General features: G+C 42.0%; 1 protein-coding gene and 1 long non-coding RNA gene across 4 annotated transcripts in view; one reads left to right on the top strand and one right to left on the bottom strand.

Annotated features, from left to right (window-relative positions):
* oxr1a (oxidation resistance 1a) overlaps positions 1-17,820 on the bottom strand; it is a 216,966-nt gene that overhangs the window by 130,936 nt on the left and 68,210 nt on the right. The window lies entirely within an intron of this gene.
* On the top strand, positions 5,313-17,770 carry LOC116690707 (uncharacterized). The gene is made up of 3 exons (XR_004332339.1): positions 5,313-5,598; positions 7,361-7,364; positions 17,760-17,770. It is a non-coding gene; the product is annotated as an uncharacterized LOC116690707 (long non-coding RNA).

Raw genomic sequence — 17,820 nt, forward strand, 5'->3', positions numbered from 1 at the left:
GATATCAATCAATCAATCAATCAAAGTAACAAGTATTTCAAACTAAGTAAATTGCTGTAACATTCAGTTTATAGTGCCATGGAACAATAAAATCGGAGCAGGTAGTTACTGCTACAGAGCTCCGGGACGCCGGCTACCTGCGGTTGTTTGGCCACCAATAGGTGACTGTGAGCCGGGTACAGGTGCCGCCAGATGACGGTCCTTCGTCATGCGGTAATAACACTTACGTTTAGTCACCAAAACAACTAGTTAACTTTAGGAAAAAGATGATGGATTGGATTAAGACACCCCTGAGGAACATACGATTGTTTCCTGGGTGAGAAAATTTTGTTTTTGCCGCACATGTTCCCCCAAAATAAGATCTTTCCTGAGGCTATTTTGCAGAGACACCGTCATTGTGTCCGGTGCCAAGTCAATTGTGATTGGTTTGAAGAAATGCCAATAAACCAGAGCATGTTTTGTCTGGCAAGGTCTGGTCTGACTACTGACACTAGGGTTGGGTATCGTTTGTATTTTTATGATTCTGTTGCTGAACCAGTAATTTTACAACGATTCCGATTCCTAAACTGATTCTTGAAAAACTGAAAAAAGACATCAAAAATGTTCTTTTACAGTTTTTTTTTTAAAATTGAAAATTATTTAAATTTAACAATATATTAACGTTATAAAGTACATAAATACATAATAAGTAAACCTAAGTCATAACTCAGAACTACAATAATTAAACAATAAATACCAGATACACTATTAACAAGTAACAACAAAATAAATGTTGAGTTGGTATGCTAACCAGAGCCCTGGAGGGAAAATATGGCATTTTAAAAGTAGCCTACATTTACAGTAAGCAGCTGACATTAAACTACAGAGAAAGTGTGATGTATGTTTCAGAGACAGAGGGGAAAATATTTCAGTTAACACACTAAGTGGAACCGATATGAGGAACCGAAATTTGCGTTCTGATGCGGTGTGATTCCTACTGGTCCATAGTGGAACCGGGTTTTGTTATCCAACCCTAACTGACACCATGACACTGTAAGATCCCAGGCTTACTACTGTAACCTGATGTCTATTCGAACAGCAGATAATAGTTGCTTTTCCTCCCTGTCCCAAAACATTCCACCTTCAGCTCCCCACTGGTGAGTTCTAGTCCCGTAAAGCTTGATTTGTTTTTTTCTTGCTGCAGTATATGTACAGATGGGTCAGCATTTTCTTCTGCTTACAGGCTGTGTGGTGCCAACATTTGCCACTGCCCCTGGCTTAGTATTCTTGTAACAAATGTCCAGGTTACAGGCTTTCACGGATCACCTGTGTGGACCCAAGAGGGACAGATGTCATATTCACACAGAAGCATGTCAACTCATTGCAAACCGTTGAAGAAATGCTGTACAGGATGTCATTAATGCCCTCCATTTTTGATTTCACAGATGTATTTTTTTCCCTTCTCCAACACTTTGAGTCCATTTTGTGCCCTAGGCCCCATTAGGAAGTTGTGACCCTGCTAAGAGCTGTCTTGGGGTCAGCATAGTCCTTTCTCATGTACATCTCAGCTGTGGGCACATCATTGCAGGGCTTCACAACTCAGGAATCACAACTCAGGTAATGTAACCATGGGAGCTGCAATGCTGTGCGCCTACTTCAGCTATAGTCTGCAGCAGCTTCTGTTTCTAGTATTATCTGAGTATTATCACCTTTCTCCGCAGGTTTCCATGAACTTGTTTAGTGTACTGTAATGACGACCGATACTAGCAAAAACTGCAACATTTTGGATTCAAACCTACAACAGGGGGCTACACAATTCCAAACAAAGAGCGTCATTATAGTGTGATGGAATCTTCACGTGCCCATTGCCTGAAATGGGCCAGTACTTAGAAGTACCGTGTACCAGCACTTCTGATCTTTGGCCACATGGGCACCCTTACTTCTAATTGTTGTTAACTGTATTGTTACAAGGCAAGGCAGCTTAGGATGATATTTATACCAAAGTAAGCTATATATTGAGATTTATTGGGCCAAACCAAGTAATTACATGTTAAATCAGACATTCAGTACCCCCATATAATCCAAATAGAATGATCCACATAACCGCATTTTCAGACACTGTAGATTCGACACATGCAATGATAATGTCATGCAAAAGCTGGCAGCTTTTTTGGTCCAATTCAGGCACTGCCTGTGTCAATTTGTGCAAGACCAAATACTCCCAGTTGCACAGTCAATCCGAATTATTAGTAGTGTGAAAAACACTAGGAACTTACAGCGTCAAATACAATGTGTTGTGTATGTGGAAGACTCCATGTAGTCCTGCATTGGATAAAAGTGTGTTAGGAAGCGCAGTTTAACAACCTAACTGAAAAATAACTTCAACACCAAGCCAAACACATCCTTCTAAACTGTGAAATCCAGAAAAATGCCCTAGTGGGAAATTGCAGCAAGATTAAGAGGCTTTTCCTCTCACACCAGTGAAGAACGGGCTGCTCCCGATGCCATTAGTTTAACGTTGGGATGGGGTTTTTTTCTGGGTAAACAGGCATCATCCTGAGCTGTGATTGCACCAATCTCCATCTCCCCTGCAAGCAAAGAGCTCATGAGCACCAGAGAGGAATGAGAGGCACGCGTCAACAAAGCCACCAGCTCTGACAGATTCCTATCTATGAGCAAATGCTTACACAAAGATGAATAGAGGGAGGGAAAAATGAAGGCATACAGATGCAGAGGCATTTTGTTTTCTATGCCGCTGCTGTGATTTGATCTGGGCTAGGAGGCTGTGGTAGGCCTATCTTTGCAGCCCTGCCAAACTGGCATCACTAAGATAATCCGACTGTACTGGGATCCACGTGGTTTGGCGAAGGATGCATAAACAACAGGAAATTGTGGGCTAAGTCAAAACATGCTTATCGCTTTCCTACTAAGAGGGATTAGACCTAGAAAAAAGGGCCTGCGTCTGCATTGTCTTCCATTCCTCCTCTTTGCTTCCCCTCCCCGATGCTTGCCTTGCAGCAACATTTTTTTTTCAGGGAATTGGTGTTTACATACAGCATCAGACATAATGCTGTGCTATATAAAGACTATAGGGGGAGACTGGGATGACGTAATACACTGTTACAATGCTGGAAGCACAATGGAAAACTTTATCCCATTCATTTTCTGCAAAGAAGCCCAAAAATATCCCTTATCCCTACGGATGAGAAAGAACTAGTGATAATGTTTCAAGGATCTCATATCTTTATCAAGCCGTTGCAAGGTTTTCAAGGTAGGCAGAGGATGTTGTCCTTGTGCAATGTACATATCCTTCTCCCGAAGTTGAAGGAACAGGTATTTTTTGTATCTTTAAGCTACACTTACCAATACTTTTATTTGAAAAAAAGGTGTGTGTCGCTCGTAGTGACAAACCCACAGACAGATATCACCCAACTGCTGTTCCTCTCAGCTCTACGGAGCATGTCCGCGTCTTTCAGCTCATCGTTTTGGATTTCCGGCCGCAACTTTAAGTTTGACCAATCAAGCACTCAAGCTTAACGATCCCATGGCATAAAAATGTCAGTTTAAGATTTTTTTTTAATATAAATATGCATTCCTCCAGCGTGCCTATGGCCCCCCAGTGGCTAGAAACGGTGATAGGTGTAAACCAAGCCCTGGGTATCCTGCTCTGCCTTTGAGAAAATAAAAGCTCAGATGGGCCGAGGTGGAATCTTGCCCCTTATGAGGTCATAAAGGGGCAAGGTTACCTGATCCTTACTCTGCTTTGCCCGCCCAGAGTATTTGGCCCGCACATGAGAGAGAGACATCATGGCTTTCAAACGAGAAAAGTGGCAGTTGGGGGTTATAATTGTTGTCAGTTATTAGGAGACCACTAAGCTCTATATAAGAGCATCATGTCATGGGACCTTTAAGAAGCTGAATTCATAATCTCACATAAACCAACTGTACGCCACCTTTCCTCTTTTTTTCGTATCTTAAAGATGCAACCAAGAAACTGAAGAAATTTCACAAAGTCTCCATCATGTTGTTGGTCATTAGAAAATATACTTCATTATATCCCTTTGCATATTGAATTAGCTTCCTGTCCCACAGATCCGTCTTCCCATAGGGCTGGGTATGGTTTCACCTTTTTTAACACAAATGCTGATACAACACCCAAGGTCTGATACCAAGATGATACTACAAGAAGACTACAAAGCCTGACAGATCTAAATACTCTGCGCAACGGAAACATAAAAAGTTCCATACCCTGGCCGAGTTACCAGTCACTTTGTTTTCCAGCCTTGGTTAATCAGTTATGAGTTATAGAAACTAATAAGGCATCCTCAACTCGGATGCAGAGTCATTAGGTTTACAAACAAGAACATGAGATGGCTTCTGATCTCGAGGGAGTAATCTCCAGACTATACTAATCATCTCTTGTCAACATCCTCTTGTCCTCACACCATCCATCAGGCCTGTATTACATTGCTATTTGAAATGGATTGCAGGGGTTTCAGTGACTGCAGGCAGTCATAACAAAAACACTGGACAACTCTGGACTATAGCTAAAGCTGAATAAGAAGCCGCCATCAAAGGCTGTCAGACTGAAGCCAGGCTCCTGATACTCACTCTCACAAAGAGAGGGATAGGGCAAAAACAACCTGTGGCCATGCATATTAATATTTCCCTCTGTTGCATCCCGAAGCCTAATGAAATACGGCTGGACCTCGCTGCTCTCTGCTCGGGTGTCGGACACCTCCGCACAATGATGTATGGAGCTGGATGCCGCATTACGCTCATCTGCCCTCGCTAAATGCCAGAGCAGCAATTCTTTGTCAAAGGGGTTATGTGGCACTTTTAACCAATGAGGCTTTAAACTTAGCCCAGCCTCTGGGTCAACGTGGTGAGAGTAGCAGCTAAATGCCAGCCAAATGAACTGAAAAGTCATAACCTGCACTGCATTACTCCTGTATCCTAGATTTGGGTGGGACTGTGTGGATTTTTACAACCTAACACTTGTCAATGAGAGTTTGAATGCGCTGTTTGAAAGCATGTTATTGTACGAGTCCTTGAGCTTGAGTTGAACAATGAAATCAAAAAGTGAAACCTAACACTCATCTCCTTTATTAGTGTTAAAGATATGATGTTCTTTTCTCACTGTTCTATGAGCTGTGGCATGGAGATGTAGTCAAAATATCCATCTGTAGAGCTGTATGGCTTACTGTAACATAGACAATAAGCATAGACTTCTTGTTTTGTGACATGTGCTCTGTTTGCATTTCAGTCTCTGTTGTTACACTGTAACAAGGAAGTGAGATCTGCTACCGAGACTCGGTATTGAACTAGGGAAACTCTGAGCGACCTCACGGCTGATTGTGGTAGAGCAGTGTTAGGCTACATTTACAATGCTACCTTTTGCTTTAAAACAACTAACTTTTGCTATATTTACACCTCGTATTCCTCCTGCTCTGGCGTTTCAGAGCCCCTAACCTCGAGACATTTGGTTTGGAATCTCCGGGGATGTTTTGCAGTCTCAACGGCCGCAAATGGAGACCTTTGGAAACACCGACAACGACGCCAACGTTTCGCCGCCTGATTGGGTCATGACTACTCGTTCTCTGAGACTAAGCCACTAATGTACAGTGCCATCGGCCGGAGTCTGCATGTTGCCTCCTGTTTAACCCGGTACGCGCATGCCCAGTAGGCAAAGGATGTTGATATGTGGTTTAGACGTGATAGTTTAAACAGAGATTAGTTATTCTACTGGACCTTAAAACACTAGCTTTTGGCACTAAACACAGCTTAAAAAACTAAAACGTAGCAATGTAGATGTAGCTTTAGCTTCTTCTGGTATTCTAAGCTCTATTGTATAGTGCTGTGTGGTGTACAGGCTCATCCGGTACACTGGTTTTAATTTCACGTATGATATGATTTTTTCCCATTCTGGCTGGCTCAACGGATGTACAGTACATTGCTGGTATGGTTGCGATTTTGTTTAAAGAAATACAAAAGAAGCCTGAGCGTTGTTTCCCCCTATGTGAGATTAGATAGGTGATGTAGGCTGACCATACTCCAGTTCCTGAATGATTATTTTTTCAATACCAATTTTATAAAATCCATTTTAACAAAAAGAAATTACACCATTACACATTACCATTCAAATCTTATTTTTCAGCTCCTACTACATCAGCCCTGTGATACATTTAGCAGATAATCCTTCTGTACAATGAAGAATTTGGGGGAGTGAAGGATCTGAATACCATAACAATAATTTAAGTATAGCTAAGCATGTGCTTCAATTTAAAAAATAGCCTGGCTGGTTTAAATAAAATCCCCCAGACACCGGTTTGCACACTTAAATCAACCGTTAACCAACCACACACAGAATACACACTAGAACAACACTAGACGAAGGCCCCAGCACACATAAGGTCGCACCAACCAACCAGCCTTTGAGCTACGTCTAATGATTCCTTCATCACTTAGCAGCATCTGCCAACAATGTTGAACAGCTCCATTTTGATCAAAAACCGGTCCATAAACCAACAGCTCGGCTCATGAACACACAGCTGGGGGAAAAGGCTGCTTTTCATTTTCTGAAATGTATCAATATCACACAGAAACACCCCTCAGCCACGGCCTTTCACTCGACTAACAGAGGAATCATCTTAGCTGACACAGGGCAGGCAGGGGAAAAAAGAAGAAAAAACAAATCACTGCTTCATTAAGCGTCTGGCTCTGACTCCGGGGCATGCTTTTCCTCCATCACTTTCTGGCTCTCTGTGTATCACTCGAGCAGCAAATCCAGACGCATACGGACTAAAATAACAGGCACGCTTGCTCTCATTGGCCCCATCTTGGCGACAAACACAAACACACTCCGTCGGACTCTGCAGCTCAATCATACACAGCCTTCAGCGTTTGATTCAGTGAGTATCCGCGGGGCCTTGGGACTGTTACTGCAGTCCTCCACTGTCCTCCACCTCCACCTCCTCCTCCTCCTCCTCCTCGTTGCTAGCCTCACTCCTGCTCTCGCGCTCTCATTTGCAGAGTGTCGGCGACAGGCAGCTGCACGATTGGTCAGCGGAAGAAGGGAATGCAACGTCATGCCACTGTGGCTTGTGTTGCAGAAAATAAAGATGTGTTCTGAGTATTGGCAGTTTTCAGCAGCGTGTTGAGTTAGACGTTACATCGCCATGGGGGGAAAGAGAAGGAGAGGCAGGCAAGGCGGCAGGGATGGAAAGGAGAGCTTTCATTATCAGTTATTTATAATTATCAGTTATTATCAGTTATAGTTTCCCCACAGTCACCAATGGCTACAATTAATGTAGAATCCGAGACAAGTAGTTGTTATTGTAGAGATAAGTTGAATTGTAGTGAAACACACATCTCACGCCAGATCAGTATTACTTCAAAACGGGTTGTACTGGACATTCAATGTTAATATAGCAGCAAACAGAGATTTGCTATGTAAATCTATAAAATGTTTAAGGGAACACTTTATTTTACAGAGCTGTTCATTCCATTTCCTAATGATTTGTTGAAAGTCTCCTGGGAAGAATGCAATTTGGTTTTTTGTTAGTTTAGCTGAATCATAAAGCAGTTATCTGATTTCCAAAGATATTTCTTTAAAGAACGGCTCCATTTAGGTAAAAGTAAACATTAATTTATTATTAACTTATTCTTTGAAACCTTTATTCTTCATATGTTTCCCTTTTGAACTACTCCTGGGGTAAAAAAGCTCAGTAAAGTAAAGCCAGACACATATTTTCTCTAACTTTGACTAAAACCTTGGATGGAAGAATCCACGGTTACACAACTTTCTTTTTTTGGGGGTTCTATTGTTTGTTATATTTGTTGTTACTCATTGGCCTTTTTGGTAGTTATTAGAGGAGCTTTGAGACCAGTGTGGGCAGAGGGTTCAGTGATTCACGGTGCTCAATAACATCAACAAAAACATTCTCTTCTCTCTTTCTCCTTTCCATATGCCTAATAGACAAATATAAATGTCCCATCAGACCCAGTGCAGAGGTGGGCGGGAAAGACTACTCATTTGTCGAAGCACAAACCTTTGATTGGCTGCCCACGTTAATTAGCACAGAAAGCCCCTGTGCCAGACACCGTCCATCTCATTGTCCTTGAAAGCAGCCCAATTGTGTCCGTGTGGACAGACTGCGCTCTAAGCATCAGGGACGCCACATGTCATCGGCAACAAAACAGCCTTGGACTGGCTAAGCCTTTGTGGACGCCCACCTCTCTGGTGCTGGCCTCATGTGCTGCTCAAAATCATCTGAACTTTTACCCAGAGTTCAGCTCAACTGAAGTTGACATCCAAATGGATAGAGAACATCGAGCAAGTAGCTTAATCCCGACAAAACACCCCAGTGAATTGTTGCCTGCAGGCACATTTAAAAAAGGTCCCATGGCATGAAAATGTCACACTATGAGTTGTTTTTTTTAACATTAATGTGGTCCCCCAGTCTGCTTCTTGTCCCCCAGTGGCTGGGAATGGTGATAGGTGTAAACCGAGCACTGGGTATCCTGCTCTGCCTTTGAGAAAATGAAAGCTCAGATGGGTCAATCTGGAATCTTGCCCCTTATGAGGTCATAAGAGGCAAGGTTAACTCCCCTTTCTCTGCTTTGCCCACCCAGAGAATTTGGCCCACCCATGAGAGACAGACATCATGGCTTTCAAACGAGCAAAGTGGCAGTTGGTCAAGGCCACACCCCCAGCGGCACCTTGCCCCCCCCCGCTCTCCTCCTCAAAAGCTAGACTCAGAAATGGCACAGCCACAGCCACAGGCCATTGCCAGAAAGCTCATTGTGGGACTGGCTCTAGTGGCTGGAATTCTGCACCAAGGCTTAATTTTGGGAAAGAGAATTCAGATACAGTATTAGGGGACCACTAAGGTCTATATAAAAGAGACTCTAGATACAGTATTAGGGGACCACTAAGGTCTATATAAAAGAGACTCTAGATACAGTATTAGGGGACCACTAAGGTCTATATAAAAGAGACTTCATATACAGTATTAGGGGACCACTAAGGTCTATATAAAGAGACTTCAGATACAGTATTAGGGGACCACTAAGGTCTATATAAAAGAGACTTCAGATACAGTATTATGGGACCACTAAGGTCTATATAAAAGAGACTTCAGAGACAGTATTAGGGGACCACCAAGGTCTATATAAAAGAGACTTCAGATACAGTATTAGGGACCACTAAGGTCTATATAAAAGAGACTTCAGATATAGTATTAGGGGACCACTAAGGTCTATATAAAAGAGACTTCAGGTATAGTATTAGGGGACCACTAAGGTCTATATAAAAGAGACTTCAGATACAGTATTAGGGGACCACTAAGGCCTATATAAAAGAGACTTCAGATACAGTATTAGGGGACCACTAAGGTTTATATAAAATCATCCAAAGAGCACCATGTCATGTGACCTTTAAAAAACATCTGAATGAATATTCAACCCTAATATCCAGCCCTAATATCTTTGAACATGTTTCCATAGTCATATGATTCATGCAGCGATTGTCAGCCAGCGCTCTCACTTGCACATCTGTGCATTGCAGGAAAGAGAGCGGTGGCTGGCTGGAAGCAGCAACATCTGTCACCACTGGTGGCCCTGGCACCAGCTGATCAGGTCACACACATCCTGGACGTTGTTAAGGGGACATATTTGTAATGGGTCAACTAGAAATCAGGATATGTATTCATGGGATGTGTTTTAATGTTCTGCACTTGGGCTTGTTTTACACGGAGCTGTGGCTGCAGTTACCTAGAGTGATCTCCACCGACACCTTCCTCTCTGTCTCACTGTCTAGAATCAACTCCTATCTCCTCTTTTCCCACTTCCCTCTCATCTGTCTTTATCGTCTCTCTTTTTCACCCCATATTGTCCGTTGGCAGGCTGATTGGCTCAAGCTGGTCAACCTGATGCCCTTCTGCAGCAGGCACCACTTGGCAGCGCTCGGCACATTCCGCGGCTCACTGACATTCACTGAGCACAGACATTAGCTTACTCAGGTGTGACGCAATTAAACTGACGTAAAAGCTGAAATTCAGGGGACATGGGAGCTTGTCTTGTTTGATGAATCTAACATGCCGATATGCAAGAAGTTCTCACAATCAAACACAAACCCGACAGCAGACTTCACTCGAAGGAAATTATGATTCTTCTTTGATACAGAAAGTAAAATAAAACACCAGGTTCTTTGGCAGCTACCTAGCCTTTCAATAAGAAAAAAATCCAGGGATGACATAAGGAGTGCCAGAGGCCGGATTTACGTCTCTCAGAAAAAATACCCAAGACAACAGTGTCAGATGGTCTATAAAAGAAGGAATAGCTCCTAAATTCAAAGTGACAGTTGTGATGGACATGGCGAATGAAGACAGAGCCTCCAGGACGTCTCCAGCTGTCAATCACATTGAATGGACTCGCACCAAACTTAGAACGGAAACATAGGAACACATATACACATAAGTGCATGTGATGCTTTCCAGTCAAATGTATTATTCATTAATAATAATAACAATAATAATAATAATTATCATTATTTTATTATTATTACGACTGGGTATTAACAATGATTTCCTAAATCAATTCACATTCACAAGCTCCCGATTCAATTTCTTATCAATTAAGTTAGGGTAGTTTCAGTTACAATACACATTTTGGCTTGGATGGGATCCTCAGAGAACTCATGCTGTAAATTGTATAAGCAAGAAGCAACTGTCAAATATGATTTTAATCATTCACCAGGTAATGTTTACTCTGACCCCCCCCCCACCAGTTTAAAAAAAAAAGTACTTTCTTTCATGGGGTGGCTGTGGCTCAGTGTGTGAATGTGTGTGAAGGGTGAATGGTTCCTGTACTCTGTGAAAGCGCTTTGACTAGTCATTAAGACTAGAAAAGCGCTATATTATTATTATTTAATATTATTTATTTATATAAGTACATATACATCTATGGTAAAAAGGCATGTATTAAAAGATTGATTTCTGGATTTTATTCAATCACTCACTCAAACAAAGATTGATTGTAGGTGCAATTCATCCATCGCTCTCTCTTCCTTAAACTAATCAGCTGTTTAGAGGCGTTCACTTTTCAGTTAAACCAATTAGAATCGGCCATGAATTTCACAAGCCAATCACAGCATTAGGTCCCTGCTTTAAATCTTTTTTCTGTCTCTGCTGTCAGCTGTCATTTCAGGGGAAGAGTGCAACCCTCGTTCTCCCCTTCCACCTCCAGTCGCCGTCACCCACAGCACCCTGGGCCCCTCTTCGGCAGGCCGCTCCGTCAACTCCTTCGCTCTGGTCTTCGGGTTCCTTCACCGTCAAAACCAGTGTCTAGACTCCATTGGGGCGGATATGCCTTTTTTCTCTACTCCTTAAAAAATGATTTTATAACGATGGAGTCTAATCTCCAAAGACTCTGTATATTTTATTTTGCATATGTACAATAAAACGTTTCATATCTGAAACGAAGTCTGTCCTGATTGAAATGTGCCTGCCATTACTCAAACAAGCAAAGATGAAGATGAAGATGAAGACTGCTGTCCTATGCAAACCCCTTTCTATTGCATAAAATTACTATTAAAATGTTTTATCCAACAAAAAGCAACTTTGCATGCCTCATTAGAAGTCAGAAATAAACGCTTGAAATGTTTAAGGCTTAAAAGCTTTTATAACATATTATTATTAATAGTAGCACAGCAGCACTTACGTCTGACCTATATTTGGTTCTGAAAATGGCGAGGAAAGCCTTATTGCAGCTGCATTGCAATTATTAGAGTGTTGCCTCCTGCCACTGACACACCACACACTGAAGATGCATGCAACCATCAAACAAAATAACAACAGGATATGAAGTTTAAATGTGGGCAGGAGAAATTAAATGGTAAATCGGAATTACAATCTCCAATATTAATCAGTGCACACTGAACGTGGCGCCTACTATAGCTTTGATGGATGGTACGCCCTGTACGCTCTCTTGTTCTATCTAGACAACAACATGCCTCATCACCTCGGCGGTATTAGTTAACACGCTGTAACATGGCTGAAAAGACATCATTAATGACTCCATATACATCTTTAATGACGAACCTAAAGATGTATATGGAAAGCTTTACAATGGAGAGCTTTACAATGTGTCACATTTACACCCACACACACACACACACACACACACACACACACACACACACACACACACACACACACACAGTGTTTCTCACTATCGTTGTGGGGACCCATCATTTACATAATGCATTCCTTAGCCCTTTACCTTGATCTTAACTATCACAACTAAATGCTGAACCTTAACCCTTACCCTCACCCTAAACTTAACCTAATTCTGTTAAATGTGCTCTGTAAAGCTGTTACTTTTATCAACTTACTCAAGCTAATTCGTATTCCGAGCACGACCCCATATAACGTACTGGAGCAATCTTTTTGAAATTCATAATATGTAAACATAGGCTATTTACTAAACTCAAAAACTCCACTTAGTTGATTTCAGACCTTAAGACGCATGTCGAGGTAAAAAATAAACTTTCAATGCTAAAAATTCACACTGTTCATAGTTAACACAACAGGTCATGTCTTGTACTCCAGTGGAAGGCGTGTAAAATGTCACTATGATATATTGCCCTGTTGTCCTCCGATAATTAGGGTCTTGTTCTCTTTGCTAATGTTTAATGGAGCAAGGTGGAGGCTGGGGGTGGGGCCTTGACCAACTGCCATGCTTTGCTTGTTTTTAAGCCAAAATGTGTCTCTCTCTCTCATGGGTGGGCCAAATTCTCTGGATAGGCAAAGCAGAGAAAGGGGAAGTAACCTTGCCCCTCATAAGGAGCAAGATTCCAGATCGGCCCTTCTGAGCTTTCATTTTTGTCAAAGGAAGAGCCGGATACCCAAGGCTCGGTTTACACCTATCACCATTCTAGCCACTGGGGGAAACATAGGCAGGCTGGGGGAACGCCATTAATGTTTTTGTGCCATGGGACCTTTAAACCCTCCAAGGCACATTGTAGGGTTTGTGACAAAATTAAAAATAAATGCCTTTATTTCACATTACAATAGAGAACCCCCCCTTCCACTCCATTGATTAGTGTTATAGGTGTGCAAGCTACTGCTGACAAGGACACAGATAAAGAGCTATGTCGGTTGCAACACGTAAAATAAAGGCATTTTAATTGTATCACAAAACCTACAGACCTAAAATATCTTGTTCAGTGTAGCTGGCAACTAAAAGGGAAAGATGCAGATTTTCTGTACTGCCATACATGCAGATGAATAGCGCCATTACCCAGAGGTCTGCGTTTAACCTGTCAGTAAATCTCCGCAGGATGACTCGCTTCAGAAGGGTTTTCAATCTGCAACTTGCCCTCTTTAGCGTTTAGCTTAGCATAGGGCAATTGTAACCATAAACAACAAAGGCTTGGCCACGCTGTCTTACCCAGCTACACCCTCTTTGCAAAAAATCGTCGAAAAAAAACCAAGATTACGACGCCTGCCACTTCCGGCTTTAAGACAGCAGTCCACAAAGCAATTGGTGACGACACGGATGCTACGTCATTATTTTTACAGTCTATGATTCTACCCATGCAATGAGCCCTTCACAAGATAGAAGAAGCACAGTAGGCTACACAGACCCAGCTGCACGTCTACTCCATAATAATAATAGGGCTACTCATAATTCTTTTCGTATATTTGTATAATTTCTTACTTGGTTTAACTGGATATTTTGAAGAAGTGGCCTAGGCCTAGTGCATAGACCGAAGGAATTTGGTGACTTATAATGAAGTAGCATAGTCATGCCTGACCAAATGAGACTATACATGTGACATACAGTCAGGCTAGGCTAAGTAGGAGAGAGCAAGAGGGAGGGAGAGAGAGAGAGAGAGAGAGAGATGACTGATGACTCCCACTGGGCATCACTTAGTAAACAGCCTGTTTGGTGCTACAGCAGCCAACCAGCAGCAAGCAGGCAGCTATACTTGATATTCCCCACACAGCTCAGCTGAAATGGGACATCTGTTAGCTTCCAGAAGCTCGGTGTCCGTGAACCCGCCTCCCTCACAATAAGGTATCGGCCACGGAATAGAGATCAACTGCCCAGCTGCTTCAGTGTTAATAGGCAACACAAAACTGATGGAATTAGGTTTAAGATAATATTTGGGTGCACTATTTAACGGCTGACTATGCTGTGCTTAAGGGGACTGTAGGTAGTTTGGGTTGCACAGTTTGGCAGGTAGGTTTTTCTTGAGCGTGGAAGATAGCTCGTGCTTGTGCTTGTGTACAGAGCGATGTCTGCAGGATATATTATTATAGGCTATTAATAAAATAAAAACAATAAAATTGGAAAACAGATATAATTATTTAAATATAATACATGTATAGATCAAATAAAACTGAACCAACAGAACGGAGCAAAGACATTTGTTCATTTTACAGCTGTTGTGTTTAGGCGTGTGTCATTTAAAGAGCAGGAAGGTCTCCCTCTTTGCAAATTGTATACCTAAAACTGGGAAATATGCGGAAACAGAGGGATTAAGAGGACAAAATGTGCACAAGCTGCTAATCAATCCAACATTTTTGTGGAGTGATTCTTTGAGTTTTAGAGTCTGCTAGCCTGAGGCTGCGACAAACTGTACATCTGGTGCTTCAGCAGGTCTACAGTAGAGTAGATGCGGCTGACAGGTTTATCCAGTTCAACATCCTATAAACTCTGCCGAAATCTTCAAATTGCTCCTCCTGTGCCAGTGGCCATGCTGTTTCTCCTCACACTACTGATGCTCAGCTCGATAAAAAAACTTTCAATTGACAGATTAACTCCGGCTGAAATGTCAGTCCATCAAAAGAACAATTGTCACTGTGTTGGACAGGGTTCTTGATAGAACCATTCAGAGGCCAACGTTACTATTTCCCAAGACTGTCGAGAGAGCGAGGCCTCGAGACCTCTCTTTTCTCCAATAACTGATTGGCACATCCCTTACAATCCCAAACCAGGCCGAAAACGAACAACTTTCAGGCCTCACTACAGTTACCTCAACATTATACATCTATAAAATATGTATACATTCACTGCCAACTCAGAAACAAGCAATTTCAGGAAAAAAAGGCAACCATACATCCTTGACGGAAGTCATTGCTGGTTCACAGCCATTGTCAGTAGAATGAATAGAGCACAGTTGATTGCAGAAACAAAAAACAAAACAGAAATTGTCAGAATTGGATGGTAAACACATCACACCTCACGGACTACCAACGGAATTCTACACTCCAGATGCATTGACTATAGCACAGGGCCGTTCATACTGGGCTTTATACAGAGGCTAAGCTCTTTCAGCTCCTGAGCCAACAGTAAACTCTGAAACCACGTGGGTGACCTGCTAGACGGATTAGGGCTCCTACGTGCGTACACACACTCTGACACAGGCCATTCTTTACCGTATGGGACTGAGACTCTAATTATAGCTGACAAATTGTTACTCACTAATATCCGTCCATCATTAGACGCATTTTGAAACCGATAGAGGCCGTGGGACACTGTGGAGTATGGATGTGTATGCATGATGTCTTGTATTGGTGCTCTGCGAGATCAGTGTTAGTTGTCAACAACCAGTCAAGAAACCCAGATGTTAACAAGTAAAAAGTGACACACATATCCTCTTACACTAACTACACTAATTACTGTAGCTGTGTTGTGGATTGGTTCAATCAGAGTCTCCTCTCGCTGTGTAGCTGGGCTTGCACACAGTCTAACCCCAAGAACCAGAATTGAGAGATCACAGTGTCATTTGGCAATGTAAGTTTGAATATTTCTCAAATAAAGATCATTTATTCTGCAAAATGATGTATACAGTGTTTGATATAAATCAACAATTATTGATATTGATAAAGCAATGGATAAGTATCCTATTTAAAGTGGCTACTGTCTAAATATAATAACCTGATGGCGGAAGGAATAAAAGATTTGGAGTAACAATTACTGTATGTATGTACTGTATGTAGGATTGCTTTCAGTTTATTTTCACGTGTATCTGTGGGCATATGCGCCTGTTTAGCCTAGCCTACATTTAGGCAACATCTACATAGGATGATATGGCTGCCCCATAGTGGATATATGATTAATCTTCCCGGTACACGCAAAAAACGCAAAGTATGTGAACAAAGTGTTTGAGCCGCAGCCGCTTGTCTATGCGTACGCGTTGTTAAAAAGCAAGTTTATCGGCGCCTTAAGTAACATGGTGAAAACTACTACTGCATCTGCACAAACCTCCTTTGCGGATCGAGATTGTGTGACGTCACTTACAGATTCAGAACAAGCGGACAACCTGGACCAGAACTGCACTGGAAGTGCGTGTACGCCACCTTGTCGTTGAATTTCAAATGCAGAGGAGAAATCACTGAATTAATAGGAGGCTGAAATGGTGCAATTTTATTTCATGAACAAAGACCTGAGTTGGTTCTGAATGGAACACTCAGGGTGCCACTACATGGTATTTTAAATTGTGAAGATTACTAAAACACACATTCATAGCCCCCATATAGCCAAACAATTTCTTGGAAATTACACAAGAGTAGGCCGGGTCACGTTGACCTCTTAGTTGTTATTGCTCTGATACCATGCATTTTTGGGACAGTATTGGGGAATTTTGGCTTAGGGTTTGCACAATACTAGGACACAGAAGTTCATGCAGAAGATTAAAGAATATTTGTATTTAACACATAGGCCTATACTGAGGTTTTTTCCCACCACAGTCGGTAACTATGAGAGGAGTCCTAAAAGTATTTCTGTATATTATTTAAAGCAAACTTTAAAAATGATTACAATATTGAAATTGAATGAATGGCCACATCCTACAGCAAAGTCTTAAGCAACAAAAGAGATCAGATCAGAGATTCAGTCCCAATATTTAATCCCCAGGTTTCTCAAAGTAGTCGTTGCTCAGATAGCACGGGCGTTTCCCTGATTTTTTCCGCCTGCTGCAGGATTTGCGTTTAGGGTTAGGATTACAGTAAGGATTAAGTTTATTTTAGTGCAATGGACAAGGGTCAGTGGTTAGGGTTATGGTAACGGGGTTATGGATTAAGTCAGCGGGAGGCTCAGAGTCAAAGCATATGGATGTTTACATTCAGGTGTTTGTGTGTGTCTCTACGCATAACAGTGACCCTCTGGCTGGTGATCCAGATTCTAAGTCTTTTGCACTGCAACTCCCTAAAAGTCCATATGATTTAAACAGCGAGTGTAGTTGCTGCTAATGGCCGCTGGTTGCTGCAGCCACAGTACAGAGTTAGTTCTAGGGCCGGGGCAATATGCTTTTGTCCCGATTAAATTCTTTCATCATACATGGGTGCCAAATCAATTTGATCAATCCCTCCAGGATTTTGCAATGTTGCAATCGCAACAATTCACCCAAATTCAACCAATCATTGTGAATTTCGGTGCTACTCTCAATTTTGACTAATCACCCCAATTTTACTGCAAATTTGACCAACAATCGGAGTTTCCCACGACTTCAACCAATCACAGCAACCCCCGTGCCGGACTCTGTGGCAGTATGTGACTCCGAGAGCCACTGACCAAGCGGGAGTGATAACGGGTTGACGTAACACACATACATGGTCAAATTCCTTTCCTCGTTTCTAATATGAAGACGATGTGTGACTTGAACGTTTCACATTTACCAACGAAACACACCGTGCAAAACATTTCAGATGGTCCTTCCAACCTGTGTACATTTTAACATCAAGGAAATCAATCAAACAAAAATACAAAAGACATGGCAACTTTTATCGCAACAATCTAAATCCTGGAGAGACTGATTAATTGCAATTCTAG

Source organism: Etheostoma spectabile, chromosome 6 (genome assembly GCF_008692095.1).
Source record: "Etheostoma spectabile isolate EspeVRDwgs_2016 chromosome 6, UIUC_Espe_1.0, whole genome shotgun sequence".
NCBI lineage: Eukaryota > Metazoa > Chordata > Actinopteri > Perciformes > Percidae > Etheostoma > Etheostoma spectabile.